Source organism: Aegilops tauschii, chromosome 6, assembly GCF_002575655.3.
Source record: "Aegilops tauschii subsp. strangulata cultivar AL8/78 chromosome 6, Aet v6.0, whole genome shotgun sequence".
NCBI lineage: Eukaryota > Viridiplantae > Streptophyta > Magnoliopsida > Poales > Poaceae > Aegilops > Aegilops tauschii.
Window position 1 is genome coordinate 292,586,938 of NC_053040.3, and position 22,701 is coordinate 292,609,638.

Consider the following 22,701-nt stretch of genomic DNA (forward strand, 5'->3'; position numbering starts at 1 on the left):
ATACATGGAGTGACAAATCCTAATCTCGATCTATGCCAACCCAACAAACACCTTCGGAGACATCTGTAGAGCATCTTTACAGTCACCCAGTTACGTTGTGACGTTTGATAGCACACAAGGTGTTCCTCCGGTATTCGGGAGTTGCATAATCTCATAGTCAGAGGAACATGTATAAGTCATGATGAAAGCAATAGCAATTTAAACTAAACGATCATTATGCTTTGATTAACGAGCTAGTCAAGTAGAGGCATACTAGGGGCACTCTATTTTGTCTATGTATTCACACATGTACTAAGTTTCCGATTAATACAATTCTAGCATGAATATAATAAACATTTATCATGATATAAGGAAATATAAATTACAACTTTATTATTGCCTCTAGGGCATATTTCCTTCAGTTGTTGGTTTCACCAACAATACGCAACCTCATGGTGACAAAAGTGCTAGTTGACGGCGAGGCCGGTCTGAACCTGATCTCGCCTGCCGTGATCGAGAGGCTGCAAATCCCCGATGGAGATCTCGAGGAGATGGGCACGTTTCAAGGGGTCAACCCGGGGAGGAGTCAGTTGAAGGGTAAGATCACGTTGCCCGTTACATTTGGGGGTGAGCTGAACTATAGGACAGAGAAGATTGTTTTTAATGTTGCCAAGATTCCCTTGCCTTATAATGGGATCCTCGGCCGCCCGGCGTTGGCCAAGTTTATGGCGGCATCACACTACGCCTACAACACGTTGAAGATGCCCGGGCCAATGAGCATCATCACCGTCCCCTACGACAAGAAAGACGTGCTCATCTGCACCGACCAACTCTACGGAGAGGCAGTTGCAGCAGCTGCCGCCAAGGCACTTGATCCTGCCGCTGAGACCCGGGGAAGGAAGCGAACCGGCAAGGCCGCTGCCCCTGCCGGCAAGGCCCCCTCCGGCAAGACTTCTAACCCCGACAAGGACTCTTGCACCTCCTCCAGGAAACGCGCCTCTTCGGAGCGCCGCGTTCTCGTTGAGGACGTGCCGGAGAGCTCCTCCAGCGGGAGCAAGAGGTCCAAGGTGGCCCCGCCAGAAACCAAGAAGGTGCCCGTCAAAGAAGATGGCACGGGTGGAGCTTTTACCATAAGCTCCACCCTTGACAGCAAATAGGAAAGAGCGTTCGTCGCCTTCCTACGGGCGAATGTCGACGTGTTTGCATGGCAAGCATCCGACATCCCCGGCTTTCCCAGGGAGGTGATTGAGCACCACCTTGCTGTCTGTCCCCATGCGCGACCCGTCAAGCAGAAGGTCAGAAAGCAAGCTTTGGAGCGACAAGAGTTCATCATCGAGGAGATCAGGAAGTTGGAGGCGGCAGGCTTGGTCAGAGGAGTGCTCCACCCCACGTGGTTGGCCAATCCAGTGGTAGTGTGTAAGGCAAATGGGAAATGGAGGCTGTGTATTGACTATACATATATCAATAAAGCCTGCCCAATGGATCCTTTCCCTCTGCCGCGCATTGACCAGATAGTGGACTCCACTGCCGGGTGTGACTTGCTGTCATTCCTCGACGCCTACTCAGTATACCACCAGATCTTGATGATGAAGGAAGACGAGGAAAAGACTGCATTCATCACCCCATGTGGTAGGTACTGTCTTGTACGGATGCCTTTCGGGTTGAAAAGCGCTGGTTCGACATTTGCCTGAGCAGTCCAAATTGGTTTTGAACCCCAACTGCATAGAAATATGGAAGTTTATATTGATGATATAGTGGTCAAAACTAAGGACAAGGCCACACTCGTGCAGAATCTAGAAGGAACATTTGCAAATCTGTGCAAGATCAACCTCAAGCTCAACCCAGAGAAGTGCGTGTTCGGTGTCCCATCCGGCAAACTTCTTGGGTTCTTTGTGTCTCAACGCGGAATCGAAGCAAATACCGACAAGATCAAAGCGATTGAGCAGATGGAGGCACCAAGATGGGTCAAAGACGCCTGTAGGCTCGCCAGCTGCATTGCTGCTCTAAGTAGGTTCATCTCCAAATCTGCTGAGCACGCCCTCCCCTTTTTCAAAGTTTTGAAAAAGGTGGATCCGATGAAATGGACTCCGGAGGCAGAGGCAGCGCTACAAGATTTGAAGAAGTACATCTCCTCCACGCCAATACTAGTCGCACCTAAGCCACAAGAGCCATTGCTGCTATATCTAGCAGCGACGAATCAAGTGGTCAGTGTTGCGCTAGTAGCACAGAGGGAACTTGAGGAAGAAGCAGCAGTAGCAGCGGAGCCATCAGATGATGGGCCGGAGCTCTCCCAGGCAGGGCCTGACGCCGGCAAGGCGGAACCCCCGGCAAGGCCCGGTCCCGTCAAGACAGAGTCTGCGCAGATGTGCGAAGTTGAACAGAAGAAGAAGGTGGTGCAGCACCCGGTTTCTTTTGTCAGTTCCCTCTTGCAGGGGGCTAGATCAAGATATTCTGGTATGCAGAAGCTAATTTTCGGTCTCCTTATGGCCTCGAGAAAGTTGCGTCACTATTTCCAAGCGCACGAGATCACCGTCGTCACCTGCCTCCATTTGCAACGAATCTTGCACAACCCGGATGCAACTGGGAGGATTGTGGAATGGGCATTGGAACTATCGAGCTTTGGCCTCAAGTTTGAAAGTACTTCGACAATCAAGAGCCGAGGCTTGGCAGAGTTCATAGCAGAATGGACCTTAACGCCCGACGAAGAGATTCAAGAGACCACCCTTCCCGGCAAGGGGACGAGCCGTGATTGGATTATGTACTTTGATGGAACCTTCTCGCTGCAAGGTGCTGGTGCCGGCGCGCTACTTGTTGCACCCACCGGAGAGCACCTCATGTACATAGTCCAGATGCACTTTCCCCGGGAAAAATCAACGAACAACACGGCAGAGTACGACCGGTCTCAGGATCGCGGCAGACCTCGGAATCAGGAAGCTCATCATCAGAGGTGATTTGCAGCTCGTCGTCAAGAAAGTTAACATGGATTACTAGAGCCCGTTGATGGAGGCCAATGTGGATGAGGTGAGGAAGTTGGAGGAGCGTTTTGATTGTCTACAAGCAGAGCATGTTCCCCGAGCAGAGAACGGCATTGCCGACGACTTGTCAAAACGCGCTGCCCTCAAGTTGCCTGTGGAACCAGGTACCTTTGTGCTTCAATTAACCTAGCCATCCGTTGAGCCATCGGCAGGACAGAACAAACGAAGGAAGGCGGGCCCCAGCAAGTACTTTCCGGCTGAGCTCCCAGGAGCCGCCGACAAGGATGTTGCCGGGTGCCCCAAGCTTGCCGGGGAGCAGCAACCTCTGGCAGGGCCTCAAGCCCTGACCGTAGAGGCAGCTGCACCTGCGGCCATAGATGAGCCTTTAGTCCTAGCCGTCGAGCCCCAGGCTCCGGCATGGGTCCAACGCACCGTCCGTTTCCTCCAAACAGGGGAACTCCCTGAGGAACAAGAAGAGGCACAGAAAGTGGCCTGTCGATCCAGCATGTACCAATTTGTGGATGATGCCCTATACAGAAGGAGACCGAACGGCATGAAATTAAAATGCATTCCTCGGGAAGACGGACTGAAGCTGTTGGCAGAGATACATGGAGGCATGTGTGGCTCCCACATAGGGCAAGAGCCCTTGCCGGCAAAGCGTTCCGGCAAGGTTTCTTCTGGCCCACCTCTCTACAGGATGCAGCTGCACTAGTGACCAAGTGTGAAGTGTGCGAGTTCCATTCGAAGAAGCTTCACCAACCAGCCCAAGCCCTTCAAACAATCCCTCTTTCCTGGCCATTTTTGGTCCGCGGGCTCGACATACTGGGTCCCTTTCCCCATGCTGTCAGGGGCTTTGAGTACTTGTACGTCGCGATCGACAAGTTCACAAAGTGGCCGGAGGTGGAACCGGTGAGAAAGGTGACAGCACAATCAACCGTCAAGTTCTTCAAGGGACTAGTCTGCCATTTTGGTGTGCTGAATAGAGTCATCACCGACAACGGCACGCAGTTCACGAGCCGCACCTTCATGCACTACATTCAAGACCTCGGTAGCAAGGTCTATTTTGCTTCTGTTGCTCATCCCAGAAGTAACGGCCAGGCTGAGAGGGCGAATGCAGAAGTGCTGCGAGGCCTCAAGACCAGAACTTTTGACAAGCTACACAAGTGTGGAAGGCGCTGGATTGATGAGTTGCCAATGATTCTTTGGTAGATCAGAACGACACCAAATCGAGCCACTGGCCAGACACCCTTTGCCCTGGTATACGGGGCAAAAGTAGTTCTCCCCACGGAACTCATATACGGGTCACCTCGAGTGCTCGCTTATGATGAGCTTTAGCAAGAGCAGTTGTGCCAAGATGACACAACGCTCCTTGAGGAAGATCGTCTTCAGGCTGCTGTGAGAGCCGCTCGCTACCAGCAAGCCTTGCGCCGCTATCATAGCCGCAAGGTTTACTCCCGAAGCCTTGAGGAAGGCGACCTTGTTCTTCGGCGAATCCAGTCCGCCTAGAATTCAAACAAGTTGACGCCAAAGTGGGAAGGCCCTTATCGGGTAATACGAGTCAGCAGGCCCGGTGTAGTCTGCCTAGAGACTGAAGATGGCATTCCGGTGAGCAATTCCTGGAATATCGAACATCTTCACAAGTTTTACCCCTAAGGCGCGGTTGCCGGGGGCCCCGGCAACCCCCTTTTTGTACTAGCCTTACCGGCAAGGCATGTAACCCTATGTACAGAGATAGGCGCAGACCCTGTGCGCAGTCAGGGAAAGAAATCCCTTAGTATGTATAGTTTCCCATTGATTTCCATGTTTATGTGTATACGTATATGCATGCTTGTCCAGGATATTGTACTACTTTTTGATTCCAACAAATATTAGTGGACTGCCAAGGTTCCATGCTCTTGCCCTCTCTTCTTTCCAGCCACAGCGAGGACGCGCGATCCCGCTAAGGACCCGGCTCTGGCAAGAAGTTGAGAAGACCGCCCGGCACGACGATCCCCGGCAGACCAAATAGATAAAGTTTACCTCTTGCCCATTCGTGTTCGTAACCTATGACTTGTGCACTAGAAAACCTCGCCACTCTTCTTTAAAAACTCGGGTGCTCCCATCCTTAGTCCGAACGCTACTTCGGTAGGAATGGTCATAGTAGCCCTTGCTAGAAGGAGATTAACGAGGGGCTGGACCCTTTATCTGTAACCCGGCAGATGTGATTCTCCGGTAGGCGCAGAGGGCACCGGCAGGACGGCTTGCCGGGAGGACTCGTTTATTTGCACTAAGGAGGCATTTCGCCTCTGCACGAACGTACACGTGCACGGGTTCTCGGCAAGGCTAGTCTTTTTCATTAACATGCTGATACAAGTACGAAGGTTACATGACACAAGCATGGGCTCGAGAGATTACATTATCTAGAAATTAAGATTTGGCAAGTGCCTACAAGTTAAAAAAAAGATAAGTGCCCTGTGATCTCCGTTCTTGCCCCTTTCCTCCCAGGTGCGGCAGGTGAAGGCAAAGAAGGGGCGACGGGCAACGTGCCGATGGAGAGCTTGACAGGGAAGACCCTCGGCAAGGCGCGTGGCCGAGGGAGGAAGGCGATGTTGTCAGCCGGAGTCGAAATCGGCGTCCTCTCGCCCGCTACCCTCGTCGTCGCTGTCGATGTCCTCCTCGTCACTCTCGCTCGAGGAGGAGGTTTTGTTGTCGATGGAGCTCTCCGCGTAGCACCTTAAGCGGGTTTCCAAGTGCCCAAAGACCTTGACGGAGAGCAGTCCGTTCTCCATTAATTTGAAATGGAGAACGAGCCCCTCTGCCAGGCTATGGGCATGGGCGAAGGTCTTCCACCCGCGGCGGAGATATGTGACATGAGGGGCGGGCAAGTCAACATTGACCCGCATGCCGCCATTCCCGCAGCCCCTCATGTGCAGACTCAAGGCCTGTGGCGGGTCGAGCTCCATCTCCCGAGCAAATGGAGTGGGGAGGCATAGTTGATCACACACTGGCTTGTACAGCCTGATGAAGAACTCGTAGGGCTGGTCTCCGACATGGCCCTCCATTGGGGGAAGAGCCGCTGGCGGAAGCGCGGCCGGTGCACCGCCCCATGCTCCTCTCCCCCAAGCGCCGCGTCGGCCTCGGCCTCGCCCCCTCCCTCGTCCTCTCGCAGCAGGCTCCCCTGCCATGAGCTCCGGAGGAGGGAGGACACGCTGTCGAGCAAAAGCCCTCGTCACCACCATTGGAGTACCGGCGTGGCCTCTCACCATGGCAAAGGGAAGGAAGGAATCAAGATGGAAGGAGATGAATGCGGAAGGATACTATCCCTCTCCCCTTTTTATAGAGGGGCGGGGCCGGGGCTCGGCCTCCCCAACCTAAGGAGTTACCGTAGTTAAAACTCTGCCACGCGTGCCAGCGCACTGTTCTGGGCCTGGCCCAACAACGCTTCGCGCTTATGTGTGGCCCAGGCCCGGGGGCTCCTGTCGGTGTAAAAAAGTAGGGGCCTTTCTATACCCTTTTATTTGTGCACGGGCAGTTGTAGCCATACCTGCGGCCACGCTTGGCGGGGCGGATGAAGCAAAGATACAAGACTGCCAGGGAAGTGCTCAAGCTAGAGGCGCGGAGAGCAAAGGGACAAGATGGATTTCCCCCGGCAAGAGCCTTGCCGGGCAACTTGCCCAACACCAGCAAGGCCGCCACCCTTGAGCCTGAGAGTTCTGACACCATCGACAACGTCGAGACCAAGACTCATGGGCGCCTGTGTGGTTGCATGCAGATCTTTGTGAGGAACAAAGGCCTGCGAATCTGGAGAGAAACCAGAAGGCGAGGACCCCCGGCAAGAGCCTTGCCGGGGACAGGCGGAGACCCCCAGCAAGAGCCTTGCCGGGGACAGATGAAGACCCCCGGCAAGATCCTTGCCGGGGACGCCCGCGAGACCCCGGCAAGACCCTTGTCAGGGGCTACTGCGGGGCCAAGGCTAGGCCCGCACCCACCAACGTTCCGCTGCCCGCGCCTGTGCCGACGCAGCAATCAGCCCGCCAATTAGGCGAGCGCCTGCGTGGCAGCGTGCAACTTCTAGGCCAACTAGCAAGCACCTGCGTGGTGGCATGCAGATCTTCGTGAAGACCCTATCACCGCACCAACTCAGCAGCCAACCAGCCAGCATGGCGCTGCATGCCTCGTCACCTTGGACGTGCGTCGAAGCAAGGCGAGGCGGCGATGGACGGGACAAGCTTCTTTGCCATCCCCGTCGTATCTACTTTTCCAAACACTTTTGCCCTTGTTTTGGACTCTAACTTGCATGATTTGAATGGAACTAACCAGGACTGACGCTGTTTTCAGCAGAATTTCCATGGTGTTATCTTTGTGCAGAACAAAAGTTCTCGGAATGACCTGAAACTTCACGAAGATTATTTTTGGAAATAATAAAAATATTGGCGAAAGAATCAAGGCCAGGGGGCCCACACCCTGTCCATGAGGGTGGGAGGCGCGCCTGCCCCCCCAGGGCGCGCCCCTGCCTCGTGGGCCCCCTGGAGCTCCACCGACCTCAACTCCAACTCTATATATTCGTGTTCGGGGAAAAAAATCAGAGAGAAGGATTCATCGCGTTTTACGATACGGAGCCGCCGCCAAGCCCTAATCTCTCTCGGGAGGGCTGATCTGGAGTCCGTTCGGGGCTTCGGAGAGGGGAATCCGTCGCCATCGTCATCATCAACCATCCTCCATCACCAATTTCATGATGCTCACCGCCATGCGTGAGTAATTCCATCATAGGCTTGCTAGACGGTGATGGGTTGGATGAGATTTATCATGTAATCGAGTTAGATTTGTTAGGGTTTGATCCCTAGTATCCACTATGTTCTGAGATTGATGTTGCTATGACTTTGCTATGCTTAATGCTTGTCACTAGGGCCCGAGTGCCATGATTTCAGATCTGAACCTATTATGTTTTCATGAATATATGTGTGTTCTTGATCCTATCTTGCAAGTCTATAGTCACCTACTATGTGTTATGATCCGGCAACCCCGAAGTGACAATAATCGGGACCACTCCCGGTGATGACCGTAGTTTGAGGAGTTCATGTATTCACTATGTGTTAATGCTTTGGTCCGGTACTCTATTAAAAGGAGGCCTTAATATCCCTTAGTTTCTGTTAGGACCCCGCTGCCACGGGAGGGTAGGACCACTACTAGGAAAAGGGCTATAGCTAATATGGACATTAATGGCGCACCACATATGTGGTGCGCCACTGCTATATAGCAGTGGCGCACCATGTGTAGGTACGTCATTAGTGTCCATATCACTAATGGCGCACCACACCCGCGGTGCGCCACTACTAACATTTTTTTTATTTTTCCAAAACTAGTAATGGCGCACCAGGGGACAATGCGCCATTACTAGTTTTAACTAGTAATGGCGCACCACACACTCTGTGCGCCACTACTAACAATTTTTTTACTTTTTTTTCAAAACTAGTAATGGCGCACTGTCCCCTGGTGCGCCACTACTAACATTTACACATCACACGTCTGAGCCTTACAAAAAATTCACCAAATGCGCCCCCCCCGTGGACGGCCTTTTCAGTTTCAAAAAATAAAAATAAAAGAAAATGATAGAAATGTCAAAAAAAATAAAAGAAAATAAGATTCCCATGTGATATGTGGTCTAGTTGTTAGCAAAATTTACAAACATGAATGTTCGAATTTTTTGCAAAATCTCTCGAGAATTTTTAAAATGGGCATAACTTTTGCATACGAACTCCGATGAAAACATTTTTTATATGAAAAATCATCTACTCGAAAAGTTACATCCGATTTCAACGGGGGGGGGGGGGGGCGGGGAACCCCGTTGAACATTTTCAAAATCCCCAAAAACCTAACAGAAAAAAAATTACAGGTCTTTCAAGATCTGGAGAGGCAAAAAAATTCAAAAAAAATAAAAAAAAATTCAAACTCAGTAACGGCGCACCTGCCCATGGTGCGCCATTACCATCTTCCCGCCTTCAAAATTCAAACTATATCAAAAAAATAAAAAAAGTTAGTAATGGTGCACCTGCCCAAGGTGCGCCATTACTATCTTCCCGCCTTCAAAATTCAAAATAAATAAAAAATAGAAAAAGTTAGTAATGGCACACCTGCCCACGGTGCGCCATTACTATGCCGTATATATGGCTGGGCGGGGTCCTCTCCTCCTTACCTCTTCATTGTTCTCCTCCACTCCACCTCTCCACCACTCCATCTCCTCCTCTCCTCCACTCCATCTCCCCTCCTCTCCTCCACCATACTCCCCTCCTCCTCTCTGGCGACCTCCTCCTCCTCTCCGGCGACCTCCTCCTCCTCCTCTCCGGCGACCTCCTCCTCCCTCCTCTCCTCCCCTCCCATCACGGTTTCTCCTCCCTCCTCTCCGGTGAGCTCCTCCTCCCTCCTCTCCGGTGATCTCCTCCTCCCTCCTCTCCGGTGATCTCCTCCTCCCTCCTCTCCGGTGAGCTCCTCCTCCCCCCTCTCCTCCCCTCACGCTTTCTCCTCCCTCCTCTCCGGTGAACTCCTCTCCGGCGACCTCCTCCTCCTCTCCGGTGATGTAGGCGAGCTCCTCTCCGGTGACCTCCTCCTCCTCCTCTCTGGTGACCTTGGCCCTCCTCTCCGGCAAAAGAACGTACAAGATCCAAAAACGAGAACAAAATTTGAAAAAATATCGTGCAAAAAAACGAGCAAAAAAAAGGGCAAAAAAATCGCGATCCAGATCCAAATTCAAAATTCAAAAATAGCAATGGCGCACGGTGGGACGGTGCGCCACTACTATTTTCCCGCCTTCAAAATTCTGAAAAAAATTCATAAAATTTCAAAAAAAAAGTTACCAGTGGCGCACCTGTAGCAATAGTAATGGCGCACTACAAGGTGCGCCACTGTTACCTGCAATACTAATGGCGCATTGTTACTAGTGGCATGGTAATAGTGGCGCACCTATAGTGCGCATTAATGGCTAAAACAGGTGCGCCGCTAATTAGCCTTTTCCTAGTAGTGGACAAAAGATGTCATGCAAGTTCTTTTCCATAAGCAGGTATGACTATATTCGGAATACATGCCTACATTACATTGATGAATTGGAGCTAGTTCTGTGTCACCCTATGTTATGACTGTTACATGATGAACCGCATCCGACATAATTCTCCATCACCGATCCAATGCCTACGAGCTTTTCACATATTGTTCTTCGTTGCCACTGTTACAATCACTACAAAACCCAAAAATATTACTTTTACTACTGTTACCGTTACTATCATACTACTTTGCTACTAAATACTTTGCTGCAGATACTAAGTTATCCAGGTGTGGTTGAATTGACAACTCAACTGCTAATACTTGAGAATATTCTTTGGCTCCCCTTGTGTCGAATCAATAAATTTGGGTTGAATACTCTACCCTCGAAAACTGTTGCGATCCCCTATACTTGTGGGTTATCAGAGGGCACGTCGGCAGCGCATTAAATGCGTTTGTCCTACGGTCCCAGGCGATAGACTTGTACACTGTACATACTTTCCACCTCCTGTGTGCCACTGTGGCGACCCCTTTGACATATAAAAGGAGGCCCGAGGCATAGTGAGGAAGGATTCGGGCTTTTTGGACATGCACCATAGCTAGTTCAAGAGCGCAAGAACACCAAATATACAGAAAAGCAGGACTAGGGTATTACGCATCGTTTGCAGCCCGAACCTGGGTAAAAATCCCTCGCGCTGATCTTTCAGTCCCGCTCTTTGCATAGCTCCGTGCCCCGCCAACCGTAGAAGGGATTCCTCCGGATCCCATAGGTCTCGTTTCCCCCGACAACTAGGGTACAAGTAATGTATATCCTTCTGAGGAGGCCCACCGTTGGTGGTGGGAGGTCCAAGCTAGGGCTCCGAGGCCGACCGAGCGACATTGCTCCCCGCAGGTCAGGTACCCTTGGTTTATGGCATCGTCAGTAGCCCCTGAGCGCGTCTAGAGTTAGAGTCCTTTGTCTTCGGGAATGAGAACCCATGCGGAGTCTTGTTGTCTTGATGATAGTCGTGGCCTATCTTCATGAATATGACCTTGGGAACACTCTAGTCGCCAGGCGTGCGGTCCCTTGGGCGCCCTCAACGTATCATTCGATCGGTACCTTGTCTGCATCAGGGTTGATGTCGAACCGGAAACATCGTCTTGGACTGCTTGGCAAGGTCTTGAGGAAGAAACCGATCTTGTGCTGGCTTGCCTTGATGTGGTTGGAAATTAAATGACATAATCTGTCGGGACGAGGCTGACGAGAGTAGGCTGACAATGGGGCCTGCAGCATTCAAGGTCCGCTGGTTGATGAGGCCAGCGCAAGGAGGCCGACGATGAGGGCCTGCGGTGGAGAAGGTATGCCGGGCGATGAGGTCGGCACGAGGAGTTCCACGACGAAGGAGGTCCATGGAGGAGGTCCGCGCAGTGGAGGTCTGCGATGACCCACAAGTATTGGGGATCAACCATAGTTCTTTTGATAAGTAAGAGTGTCGAACCCAACGAGGAGCAGAAGGAAATGATAAGTAGTTTTCAGCAAGGTATTCTCTGCAAGTATTGAAAGTAGCGGTAACAGATAGTTTTGTAGCAAGGTAATTTGTAACAAGTAACAAGTAACAATAGTAAACAAGGTGCAGCAAGGTGGCCCAATCCTTTTTATAGCAAAGGACAAACCTATAAGTTCTCGTATAGTAAGCAAAGTGTTCTCGAGGACACATGGGAATTGTCGTCTAGTCACGTTCATCATGATTAGTTGATTCACGTTCGTTACTTTTATAATTTGATATGTGGGTGGACCAGTGCTAGGGTGCTGTTCTTACTTGAACAAGCAACCCTATTATGATTACCCCTCTCGCAAGCATCCACAACTACGGAAGAAGAATTAGGATAAATCTAACCATAGCGTGAAACATATGGATCCAAATAAGCCCCTTACGGAATAACGCATACAGTAGGGTTTAAGCTTCTGTCACTCTGGCAACCCATCATCTACTTATTACTCCCCAATGCCTTCCCTTAGGCCCAAGTTTGGTGAAGTGTCATGTAGTCGGCATTCATATGACACCACTAAAGGAAGAACAACATATATATAATCAAAATATCAAACAAATACCAATTTCACATGATTACTTATAACAAGACTCCTCCCATGTTTTCAAGAACAAAAGTAACTACTCACAAATCATAATCATGTTCAACATCAGAGGTGTATTGAATATGCTTAAGGATATGAACATTTAATCTTCCACCAAATAATCCAACTAGCATCAACTACAAGATGTAATCAACACTACTAGCAACCCACATGTACCAATCTGAGGTTTTGGGACAAATATTGAATACAAGAGATGAACTAGGGTTTGAGAGGAGATGGTGTTGGTGAAGATTTTGATGAAGATTGGTCCGCCCACGATGAGTGGATCGTTGGTGATGTCAATGGCTTCAATTTCCCCCTCCCGAAGGGAAGTATCCCCGACGGAATCACTCCGCCGGAGAGCAAAAGTGCCCCTACCCAGGTTCCGCCCCGAGACGGTGGCGCTCCGTCCCGAAAGTCTTCTTCTGTTTTTTATAGGACAAAAATCATCATATAGGAGAAGATGGGCCCCAGATGCCTGCTGGTGAAGCCACGAGCTCACCAAGCGCGCCCTATGGGGGGTGCCCCCTGAACTCGTGATTCTCTGGTGGGCCCCCTTCTGGTATTTCTTCCGCCAATATTTTTATATATTCCAAAATAATTCTTCGTAAAGTTTCAGGCCATTTGGAGTTGTGGAGAATATATATCTCCATTGTAGCTTTTTAGGTACAGAATTCCAGATGCCCGCAATCTCCCTCTTCATGTGAAAATTGCAAAATAAGAGATAAAATGCATTAGAATTACATCATAAAGTGAAATAATGACCCAAAACATAATAAATAACAATTGGAAAACATGATGCAAAATGGATGTATCAACTCCCTCAAGCTTAGACCTCACTTGTCCTCAAGTGAATCCCAAACTCGTCAACTCGATAGTCATGACCACATGCATAGAGAGAGAGAGAGAGAGAGAGAGAGGTGTCGATAAAACAAAATATGGACATGAAAGCATCATGGTCATTATCATAGCAGCAACATATCATCATAAAACTTCTCATGATCAAGTAACAATTCATTCACAAGCTAAAGTATGAGCCATAAACCTCATTGAAAACTAAAAAACTATAATCTTAGTCATTGAAACAATTGTAGTTTATCGTATTTCCAAAAAAAACTATGTAAGAGCATTGTTTAGCAAGTTCACATACTCAACTATCATTTAGTCTTCCATGATTACTGTCACTAATGGTATATTTATGGAGCAAAAGTTTCAGTCAAACACATAGGGAGATGGGGGTTTATAGTTTTCACCTCCCAACTTATTTACCTCGAAGATAATGTCAACAATAATAACTCATGATTACCTACATCCAACTGGATATATGTGCCTGGAGAATAAATAAGAATGGAATAGGGATGAACATTATTGACTCTTGCATAAAAGTAAATATCGAACATTAAAAGATAGGCCCTTCGCAGAGGGAAGCAGAGGTTGCCATGTACTTTTTAGTTTAGGACACGACTCTTAATGGAAAGGAACGTCACTTTGTATTGCCCCTTGTGATAGAAAACTTTATTATGTAGTCCGTCGCTTTTATTTCTTTACCATCACAAGTTCATGCAAAGCTTATTTTCCCTTACAATAAAAGATCATACATATTTAGGAGCAAGGTTGTCAGAATCGCGATTCTATTGTATGATTCTACGACTTTACGATCCAAACTAACCCCTCCGATTCTACGATTTTTGTTCATAGAATCTATGTTCTTACGATCCTGATAGTGGAGATTCTGCGATTTGGGATCCTGCCATCGGAGCTTCGGATTCAGAATCGTGATTCTCACAACCTTGCTTAGGAGCAATTTTTATTGCTGTTTGGACCGATGACAACTTTCTTGAAGGATCTTATTCAATCCATAGGTATATATGGTGGAATCTCATGGCAAGAAACTAGGTTCAAGGGTTTTTAGATGCAAAAGTAGTATCTCCACTTAGAACAAATTTTGGCTAGCAAAAAATGATGAGCAAGCACCACATGTTAGAGGATCCATGACAGTATAACCTCTATGTGAATATAAGCAAACATAACCTATTACGTTGTCATCCTTGTCCAACATCAACTAGTTGATCAAGCATAGAATATTTGATGGGGGCTCACGATCATAAAAGATGTCCAAGATAGTGCATTTATATGTGAGACCCCTTGCTACTTCTTGAGCTTGCGTTGATTTTTCCCCTGAAGAGGAAAGGGTCATGCAACAAAGTAGAGATAAGTATTTTCCTCAGTTAAAAACCAAGGTATCAATCTAGTAGGAGGCACAAGCAAGTCTCCAATCTATACACCTGCACAAACTAACAAACACTTGCACTCAACGTGAAAAAGGGGTTGTCAATCCCTTCACGGTCTCGAACAAGAGTGAGATCTAATAGAGATAGGTATAAAAGATAAATAAAAGTGCAAACTAAAGTAAATCTAAATAAATTGCAGCAAAGTAATTGTGGGTTTTTTGGTTTATAGATCTGAAAATATATGATGGAAAAAAGACCCGGGGCCATAGGTTTCACTAGAGGCTTCTCTCTTGAAAGAATACATATGGTGGGTAAACAAATTACTGTCGAGCAATTGATAGAAAAGTGCAAAGTTATGATGATATCAAAGACAATGATTACGAATATAGGCATCATGTCCGTGTCAAGTAGACCGACTCCTGCCTGCATCTACTACTATTACTCCATACATCGACCGCTATATATCCAGCATGCATCTAGAGTATTAAGTTCATAAGAACGGAGTAATGCCTTAAGTAAGATGACATGATGTAGAGGGATAAACTCAAGCAATATGATGAAAACCCCGTCTTTTTACCCTTGATGGCAAGTTGGCAACAATATAATACGTGCCTCGCTACCCCTACTTTGTCACTCGGTCAGGACACCGCAAGATTGAACCCAAAACTAAGCACCTCTCCCATTGCAAGAAGTACCAATCTAGTTGGCCAAACCAAACTGATAATTTGAAGAGAAATACAAAGATATTTAATCATGCATAAAAGAGTTAAGAAAAGACTCAAATAATATTCATAGATAATCTGATCATAAATCCATAATTCATCGGATCTCGACAAACACACCGCAAAAGAATATTACATTGGATAGAACTCCAAGAACAACGAGGAGAACATTGTATTGAAGATCGAAGAGAGAGAAGAATCCATCTAGCTACCAGCTATGGACCCGTAAGTCTGTGGTAAACTACTCACGCTTCATCGGAAGGGCACCAAGGTTGATGTAGATGCCCTTCATGATCGAATCCCCCTACGGCAGGATGCCGAAAAAGGCCCCATGAGGCCTCTAGAGACAGCGCCGAGGGTACTGCTCCGCTGTGATGGACGGTTCCGTCGTTGGAGCAGCTCCGGTGAGGTGTACGACGGCGAGGCTGAAGCAGGACAAGACAGACAACATTAATCTGAAGTGGGAGTCTAATAGCATGGGCAATAGATGATGTAAAATACATCCGCAAAAAGTGCTAGATGTAAAAAGCATCAGCCGCGCCGCGGCCGCTCCGACAGAAGCTGTAAATACTGTTGACTCTGAACTTAACTGAAGAAACTGAACTTTATAGTCGAAACTGAATTTTACTATCGAAACTGAATTTTACTTACAAAACTGATTGAACTAGTAGCAGGGCACTGCAATAGAAGTTTAGGGCGTTCAAGCACTGGTAGCAGAGAAGCAGTGATCTAAATCAGCAGCCGCTCGAGCAGGCAACACACTAGCAGAGAGTAGCTCGTGCAGCAATACCATGATCGAGTGATAAAGCAAGAACTCTTGTAGCTGCCGCAGGTCGTGTAGCAGCAGCAACACGAGCGATAGCAAGAGGAGAGCAGCATCATGAATGAGAGCAAGAGCGGAGCAGCAACACGAATGAGAGCAAGAGCAGAGCAGCAACGCGACCGACAACAAGAGCAGAGCAGAGCAGCAGCATGAACGAAAGCAAGAGCAGTGTAGCAGTGCGACCGACAACAAGAGCAGAGTGGCAGTGCGAACGAGAGCCGAAGCAGCAATGCGTGCGAGAGCCGGAGCAGTAGTAGCTAGTGCTGGTGTGGAAGTCACCACCGAGGAAGCAACGACATGGGGGAGAAACGCCATGGAGGAAGCGGCCGGCGACGGCGCTGTCGATGGAGACCCGCCATGGCTGCTTGGTATCGAGCACCGGCAGCCCCCGTGAGATCGAATAAAAGATAAAATGTAGTGGTGAGTGCAGAACCTCCTTGGAGGCACCGAGTAGGCCTCGGCTTCATCGGAGGAATTGCTGAGGATGCTGCAGTTCCAGTGGGGCAGGTCAAGACAGCGTTGTGACGATGGAGGTGGCGTGATAGACGAGGCGAACATTGGGGTAGCTCCTTGGAGGTGGAGGACGGGGTGGCTCATCCAACGGGACGACAAGATTGACGACGGAGCCTCATCCGGTGCGGTGGATGAGGGACGTCGAGTTGCTGCTTTGGACAATGTTGTCGGGGAAGAGGCTCCGGCCGAGCGACGGTCGGGAGGCCGAGGGAGGAGCGTGGGGTTTCTTGGGTTTTGGCGGCCTCGGTGTACGAATGGCGGGGTACGAAGGGGAAGGTAGGGGGAACCATGGCTTAGGGACGCGCTTGTCTCAAATGTGGGGTAAGTTACGAACGAACCCCCACCGTTTGACCACGCGACGCCGAGGCGACATTTCCAGCTGAGGGGTAGAAGGGGGATTTCTCGTGTCTGGGCTGCGGGACTGATTCTGGATGAGGAGGGAGTTTTCGCGCGCGTCAAAATTTCGGGATAACGTGGCGCGGGTTGAAGAGGCGGGAGTTTCGCAGAAGAAGAGACAAAAAATACTCGAGCTTGAAAATTTCGGGATAACAAGGCGTTGATTCCATGTTCAGCAGAACAAACTTAACGTGTAGAAAAAATGGACAATTCATACAAGACACAAGAGATTCATGTCGCCTATTACTATATTGCTATAAATGCCATTGAAAAACTACAAGAAAATATAAAAAAAACCCGGAGACCAGATTAGCATGTATAGTACTAAATCAATTCGCACTTCCCGCAGCAACAACAAAAACAAATCAATTCCCACCACAAGAAAGAGTCATGTCCCTTTTTATATGATTACAAATGCCAGGATCTCGAATTTCAATTTTTGAATCCACAGTACGTTGAATTCGAATATATCGTTAGGTGATCTTGCGGTTTACAATGGATGTAGTCCTACAATTTGATCTTCCATCTTATATGAACATTTTACTCCACCCTATGAATATATATATTGTCGTGTACCATATGGACTTAATTTGAATCAATGTTCCATATTTTAATACGATTGTTGTCAAGTTATACCATCGTTTAAATATTATCTTGATAACACAAAACATGCATATAGTAGTAATCATATTTAAATATGAACTGCATGTACCATAGGATCTCCAATTCAAATTTTTGTATCCATTTTATGTTGAATTCAAATCACAGTACATTGGTCTAGGTAGCGAGATGTTCGGGGTAATCTAAAGGTTGATTCATATGTATAAAATTTGGCCGAATTGGGACAAGTTTTGGTATAAGCTTCTTGCAAACCGGAGCTTCTCTTGAGAAGCCTCGTGGTTCCAAGAGGGAACATGTCACCATTGAACTATATGAGTGCCATGTTAAATTTGGAATTATTCTGGGTTCGTTTTGCCTTTTTTATACATTAATTGAGTTTCTGGTCATTTAATGTGCATAATTCAAATTTGAACTGCAAGCACATGTTCCGGTGCACCAAAGTTGGTAGAAAAATCACATGTGTGTCCTTGGGTGAATTTCTAGGTCCCATGCAAGAAATGGGAATGAAATTCAAACATCTGGGCGTCGTGGCTCGACCGAGAACATTGAGAAACTTGGTCTTTAAATTCCTGTAAATCCAAAACTCGCCTGAAAATCATGAAACTTGGCATGGTGTTATGTCATGGCACTAACATGTTGTGGTAAATTCTTTGGCCGAACTAGAACAAGTTTTGGTATAAGCTTCTTGCAAACCGGAGCTTCTCTAAACAAGCCTCATGGTTCGGAGAGGTAACATGTCACCTTTGTGTGCAAAACGGTATACGCTGGCTCCCCCCTGATTTTCTTTACAGAGGCAACATAGAACTATATGAGTGATGTGTTAAATTTTGGAATTATTCCTGGTTCGTTTGGCCTTTTTTATACACTAATTGAGTTTCTGGTCATTGGATGTGCATAATTAAAATTTGAACTGCAAGCACATGCTCCAGTGCACCAAAGTTGGTTGAAAAATCACATGTGTGTCCTTGGGTGAATTTCTAGGTCTCTTGTAAGAAATGGGAATGAAATTCAAACATCTGGGCATCGTGGCTCGGCCGAGAACATTGAGAAACTTGGTTTTTAAATTCCCGTAAATCCAAAACTCACCTGAAAATCATGAAACTTGGCATGGTGTCATGTCATGTCACTAACATGTTGTGGTAAAAAAATTGGCCGAATTGGAACAAGTTTTGGTATAAGCTTCTCGCAAACTGGAGCTTTTCTCAAGAAGGCTCGTGGTTCTGAGAGGGAACGTGTCACCTTTGTGTGCGAAACGATATACCCTACCCCCTGATTTTCTTTACAGAGGCAACATAGAACTATATGAGTGCCATGTTAAATTTTGGAATTATTCCAGATTCGTTTGACCTTTTTTATACATTAATTGAGTTTCTGGTCATTTAATGTGCATAATTCAAATTTGAACTACCAGCACATGCTCCAGTGCATCAAAGTTGGTTGAAAAATCACATGTGTGTCCTTGGGTGAATTTCTAGGTCCCATGCAAGAAATGGGACTGGAATTCAAACATCTGGGCGTCGTGGCTCGGCTGGAAACATTGAGAAACTTGGTTTTCTAATTCCTGTAAATCCAAATCACGCATGAAAATTATGAAACTTGGCTTGGTGTCATGACATGGCACCAACATGCTGTGGTAATTTTGCTGTCCGATTTGCGAAGGCGCACACATTAACAATCAACAAAGTCATTTTGGAACAAGTGTTGTCACGTTACAATCGGAAACACAAGTATTATTGAAATCGTGGGTGTTCTACTTACCATTTACGTGCTGCCACGCGTCCCTTTTTTTATTGGCTAGGAGGCACCGTGCGGGGTAGCTATTTGAGTACGGGAGGCATGTGATCAGACCCTGCGCGTGGAGGAGAGCCCTTTGACCTCCATCTGACGCCCACCTCTCTCCCAAAGTCTCCATTAATGGCGCTCGAGCCCCTGTTTAATGGCGTGGCAATGTCTCACTCGACTGAGATTTAAGAGAGAAAAAAGAAAATCTGAAAAGAAAATTTTGCACGAATCTTGATGTAAGATCCGACGGACCTATATAGCATCTACTGCGACTTATAGCAAGACTGATGAATATATCAAGACGATGGCAGTGGATAATAATTTTCTTACATATTTAGGAAGCTAATTAAAAAAGCCACATGCGGCTACACCCAAAATACACAAGGGCAAAAGAAGAAGGAAGATGCATACAATGCTCTGGCTCGCTGATCTCTACTTTTTTGATGCCCTGTAGGTCACGGAGACTAGTTCTCACAGCGAGCAGCGATGATATCTTTCATGAGTTTCATGTACTCATTACGCTGCTTGGCAGCATCCACGGATTCCTCCACCAGCCTTTCACGCTCAATGCGGAGCATGGCATTCTCGTCCATAAGTTTCTTGACGATGACGCCCGTCCTCTTCAACAAGGCAGCAGTCTCCTCTGCCTGCTTTGCCCTTCCGGCGATCTTCGCCCTCAGCAGGTCGCACTCGGTGCGGAGCTTCGCCTTGTCCTCCCCTAGTCGCCGGATGACGCCGGTAGCATTTTCAAACGAGGCATTCATCTCGTCCTGCATCTTCATCCAGCCGGAGATCCGACCCATCAGGCCATCGAGCATGGCGCACATGCACTTGCGAGAGTCCTCGCCTGCCCGCGAGACATTTTCCCAGGCCGCCACGCCGTGGGAGAACCTCCCTGCTGCATTCGCGGCACGGCGGCACATCTCTGCTGCTTCCGCAACGCGGCCAGAATAGTCTGCTGCATCGATGGTGTGGGACGACCTCCAGGCTGCATTCGCGGCACGGCGGCACATCTCTGCTGCTTCCGCGGCGCGGCCGGACCAGTCTGCTGCATCGACGATGTGGCGGGACCTCTGTGCTGCTTCGGTGGCGCGGCGGGACCTCTGTGCTGCTATGACGGCGCGGCGGGGCATGTCGGCTGCTTTCGCGGCGAGGTGGGACATCTCTCGTGCTTTTGCTTCCATGCTCGCCTCTCCCTGGTAGTAAACTCTCGATCCAGAACTCATGCGGGCCATGGCAGACGCAAGGGAACGACGATCAAAGACCTGTTTGTTTTTGTGGATGAGGAGTTTAGGAGGAATGTGCAGTCAACTTGGAGTAGAGTATTTATTACCGAGTACTAATATGCTCATAAGTGGGAAACCATTTAGGTTTTCATTGCTGTGAATAGGTTTGCAATTAAATATAGCATGGTAGCAATTTGGAATGTGGCGAGACGCAAGCTCAAAATTTATTGACGGTTCTAGTTTCGAAGTGCGACACTATTCTTTGATGGCATAACGTGGGCACGCGTTCTCGGTCGTGGTGTAGAAGTTTTGTAATATGCCACGGTACTTTTTTTCTACTGCTATGTATGCGCAATAACTAGCACCGTCAGATACATATCTTACGGTTATTGGAGCGTTCGCTAGGAATAGCCTCGTGGCGAGCTATAGACTAGTCTTTTTTTCACACGCATTACATCGACACATATCATCTCTCTCCCTCTTTCCCACGCACACACCTAGTCTCTCGGGACTTCTCGCACGCACCATCTCTAGCTCCCTAGGTCGATGCCACCCACATACAGTTGTACTCTGAGTTTAGTACATTATACACGAAGAGAAGAGGTGCACGCACGCACTCGTCCTCTCTCACACACGCATCTGTAGCTACGAATTGTAGTGTTCTCAACCATCCGATTGGCTCTATCATAGGTTCCTGTTGCTCCTTGGCCTTGAGATTGAGAAGTTTAAAACACAGAGGCTAAGCTGGAGGCGCGAGGTTTTGGTTAATGTGCAGGCCGCACACGGCACCAACACGACACGAGCTTCGTCTTCTTGGTGCGCAGTCGGGTGAGTACTACTAGTAGTAGTACTACTTTGATGTGTCGCGTCAACTCACAGAAGTATGCAATACTTTCTCAACAAACAACCATATAAGCAGATTATACTTCTTACCCAAAGGATCTTTATATCCAGCAGACAAAATATCCGTTCGACTGTTGCAAATTACTTTAACTGCTGATCTGATGTCGAAGTAATTGCTGCATTGCCACCAAAATCCACCATCTCTTAAGCTAAAGTAGACCGAGCTAACCCCTATATTAGCATATTACTAAGATAAACATAAGGCACTATAGAATCAGTTAGGAGGTGAGCTTGTCATTCTGAATGTGGAGGGACACCGTCCTCGACAACCCAGCCCCGGCCAGTAGCTTGGGCTGAATTGTGAAGAAGGTCAGCTCCTGCACGATGACGGCGCTGGGATCCTTATTGCTTGTCACCTCGATTTCCACCTTGACGGCATCCGTCCTCCTTTGGGCTCCCCCGGAGGGCCGTTCGACCACAACTTGGCCGCGTAGTGCGGCGGTGGGGACGCCCCCGCTCTGATGCAGATGACCAACACGACGATAGTCGCGCCAATGTCGAGCACGCCGCCGACCAAGAAAAACGTGCGGCCGTCCTCCTCCGCGAACAGCAAGAGCCGCGGCTCCGACATTGGCACTTGCAGCTGGAGCACCTTGCCATACTGGATCCTATGCACGGGCATGGGATGCACGGTGCTGATGTGGTGGGGGAGCGCTGGCGGCGGGCCTTCATAGCCGCAGACGGGCATGAGGCATTTGCAGGGTGCGAGCGGACACACGCTCTGGTGATCGGCGAGCTTGTGGTATGTGACGTAGAGCCCACAACCTTCGTGCGAGCACTCCACCCTCTCTGAGGAGAGAACAACGTCCATCGCTGTGTTGTGTTCCGCACATCGAAGCCGCCGCAGCGCTCGGCCTTCTGGCAATGCCGCTGGTTCCCGGGGCGCTCGCCGCGACAGTCAGCACAGGCCAGGTGCCCTCCCTTGCACTCCACAAATCAATCGAACATCACATCAATCAAGAAACCTGCACCTTGCTCAATCAGCCGAACAGACGAGGTGTATTCGAACCTCATACATTGGAGGCTTCAAGGGGCGGAGGCACAAGGGGCAGTGGAGCAAGGTGAGGTCCATAGAGACCATAGAGAGCTCCATCGTCGGGTCATGTTCCGTCGGCATGATCTCACCCTCCTCGTGCACCACCATCTCTCGCTTTAGGGATGGGGCATTAGAAAGTTTTACAATCACATATTCATACTACTTCAATGTGCATTAAATCAACACATGCAAGTATCAAAAGGAAAGTCACGGCATGCATGCATGCGTTGTAATTAATGCGTCGGTAAACACAAATTATTGAAATATATTGAGTGCGCTGCTTTGATGTGTCACGTCAATTCGTACAACAAGGAGAAGTTTGATTACAACACCCTCTCCCTCGCCCATGAGCATGCTGCTTGCAGGACTA

At 48.4% G+C, this 22,701-nt stretch overlaps 1 pseudogene; it reads right to left on the bottom strand.

The window, feature by feature from the left end:
• Positions 1-21,513: 21,513 nt before the first annotated feature.
• On the bottom strand, positions 21,514-22,439 carry LOC141025366 (E3 ubiquitin-protein ligase SINA-like 4; annotated as a pseudogene).
• Positions 22,440-22,701: the final 262 nt, after the last annotated feature.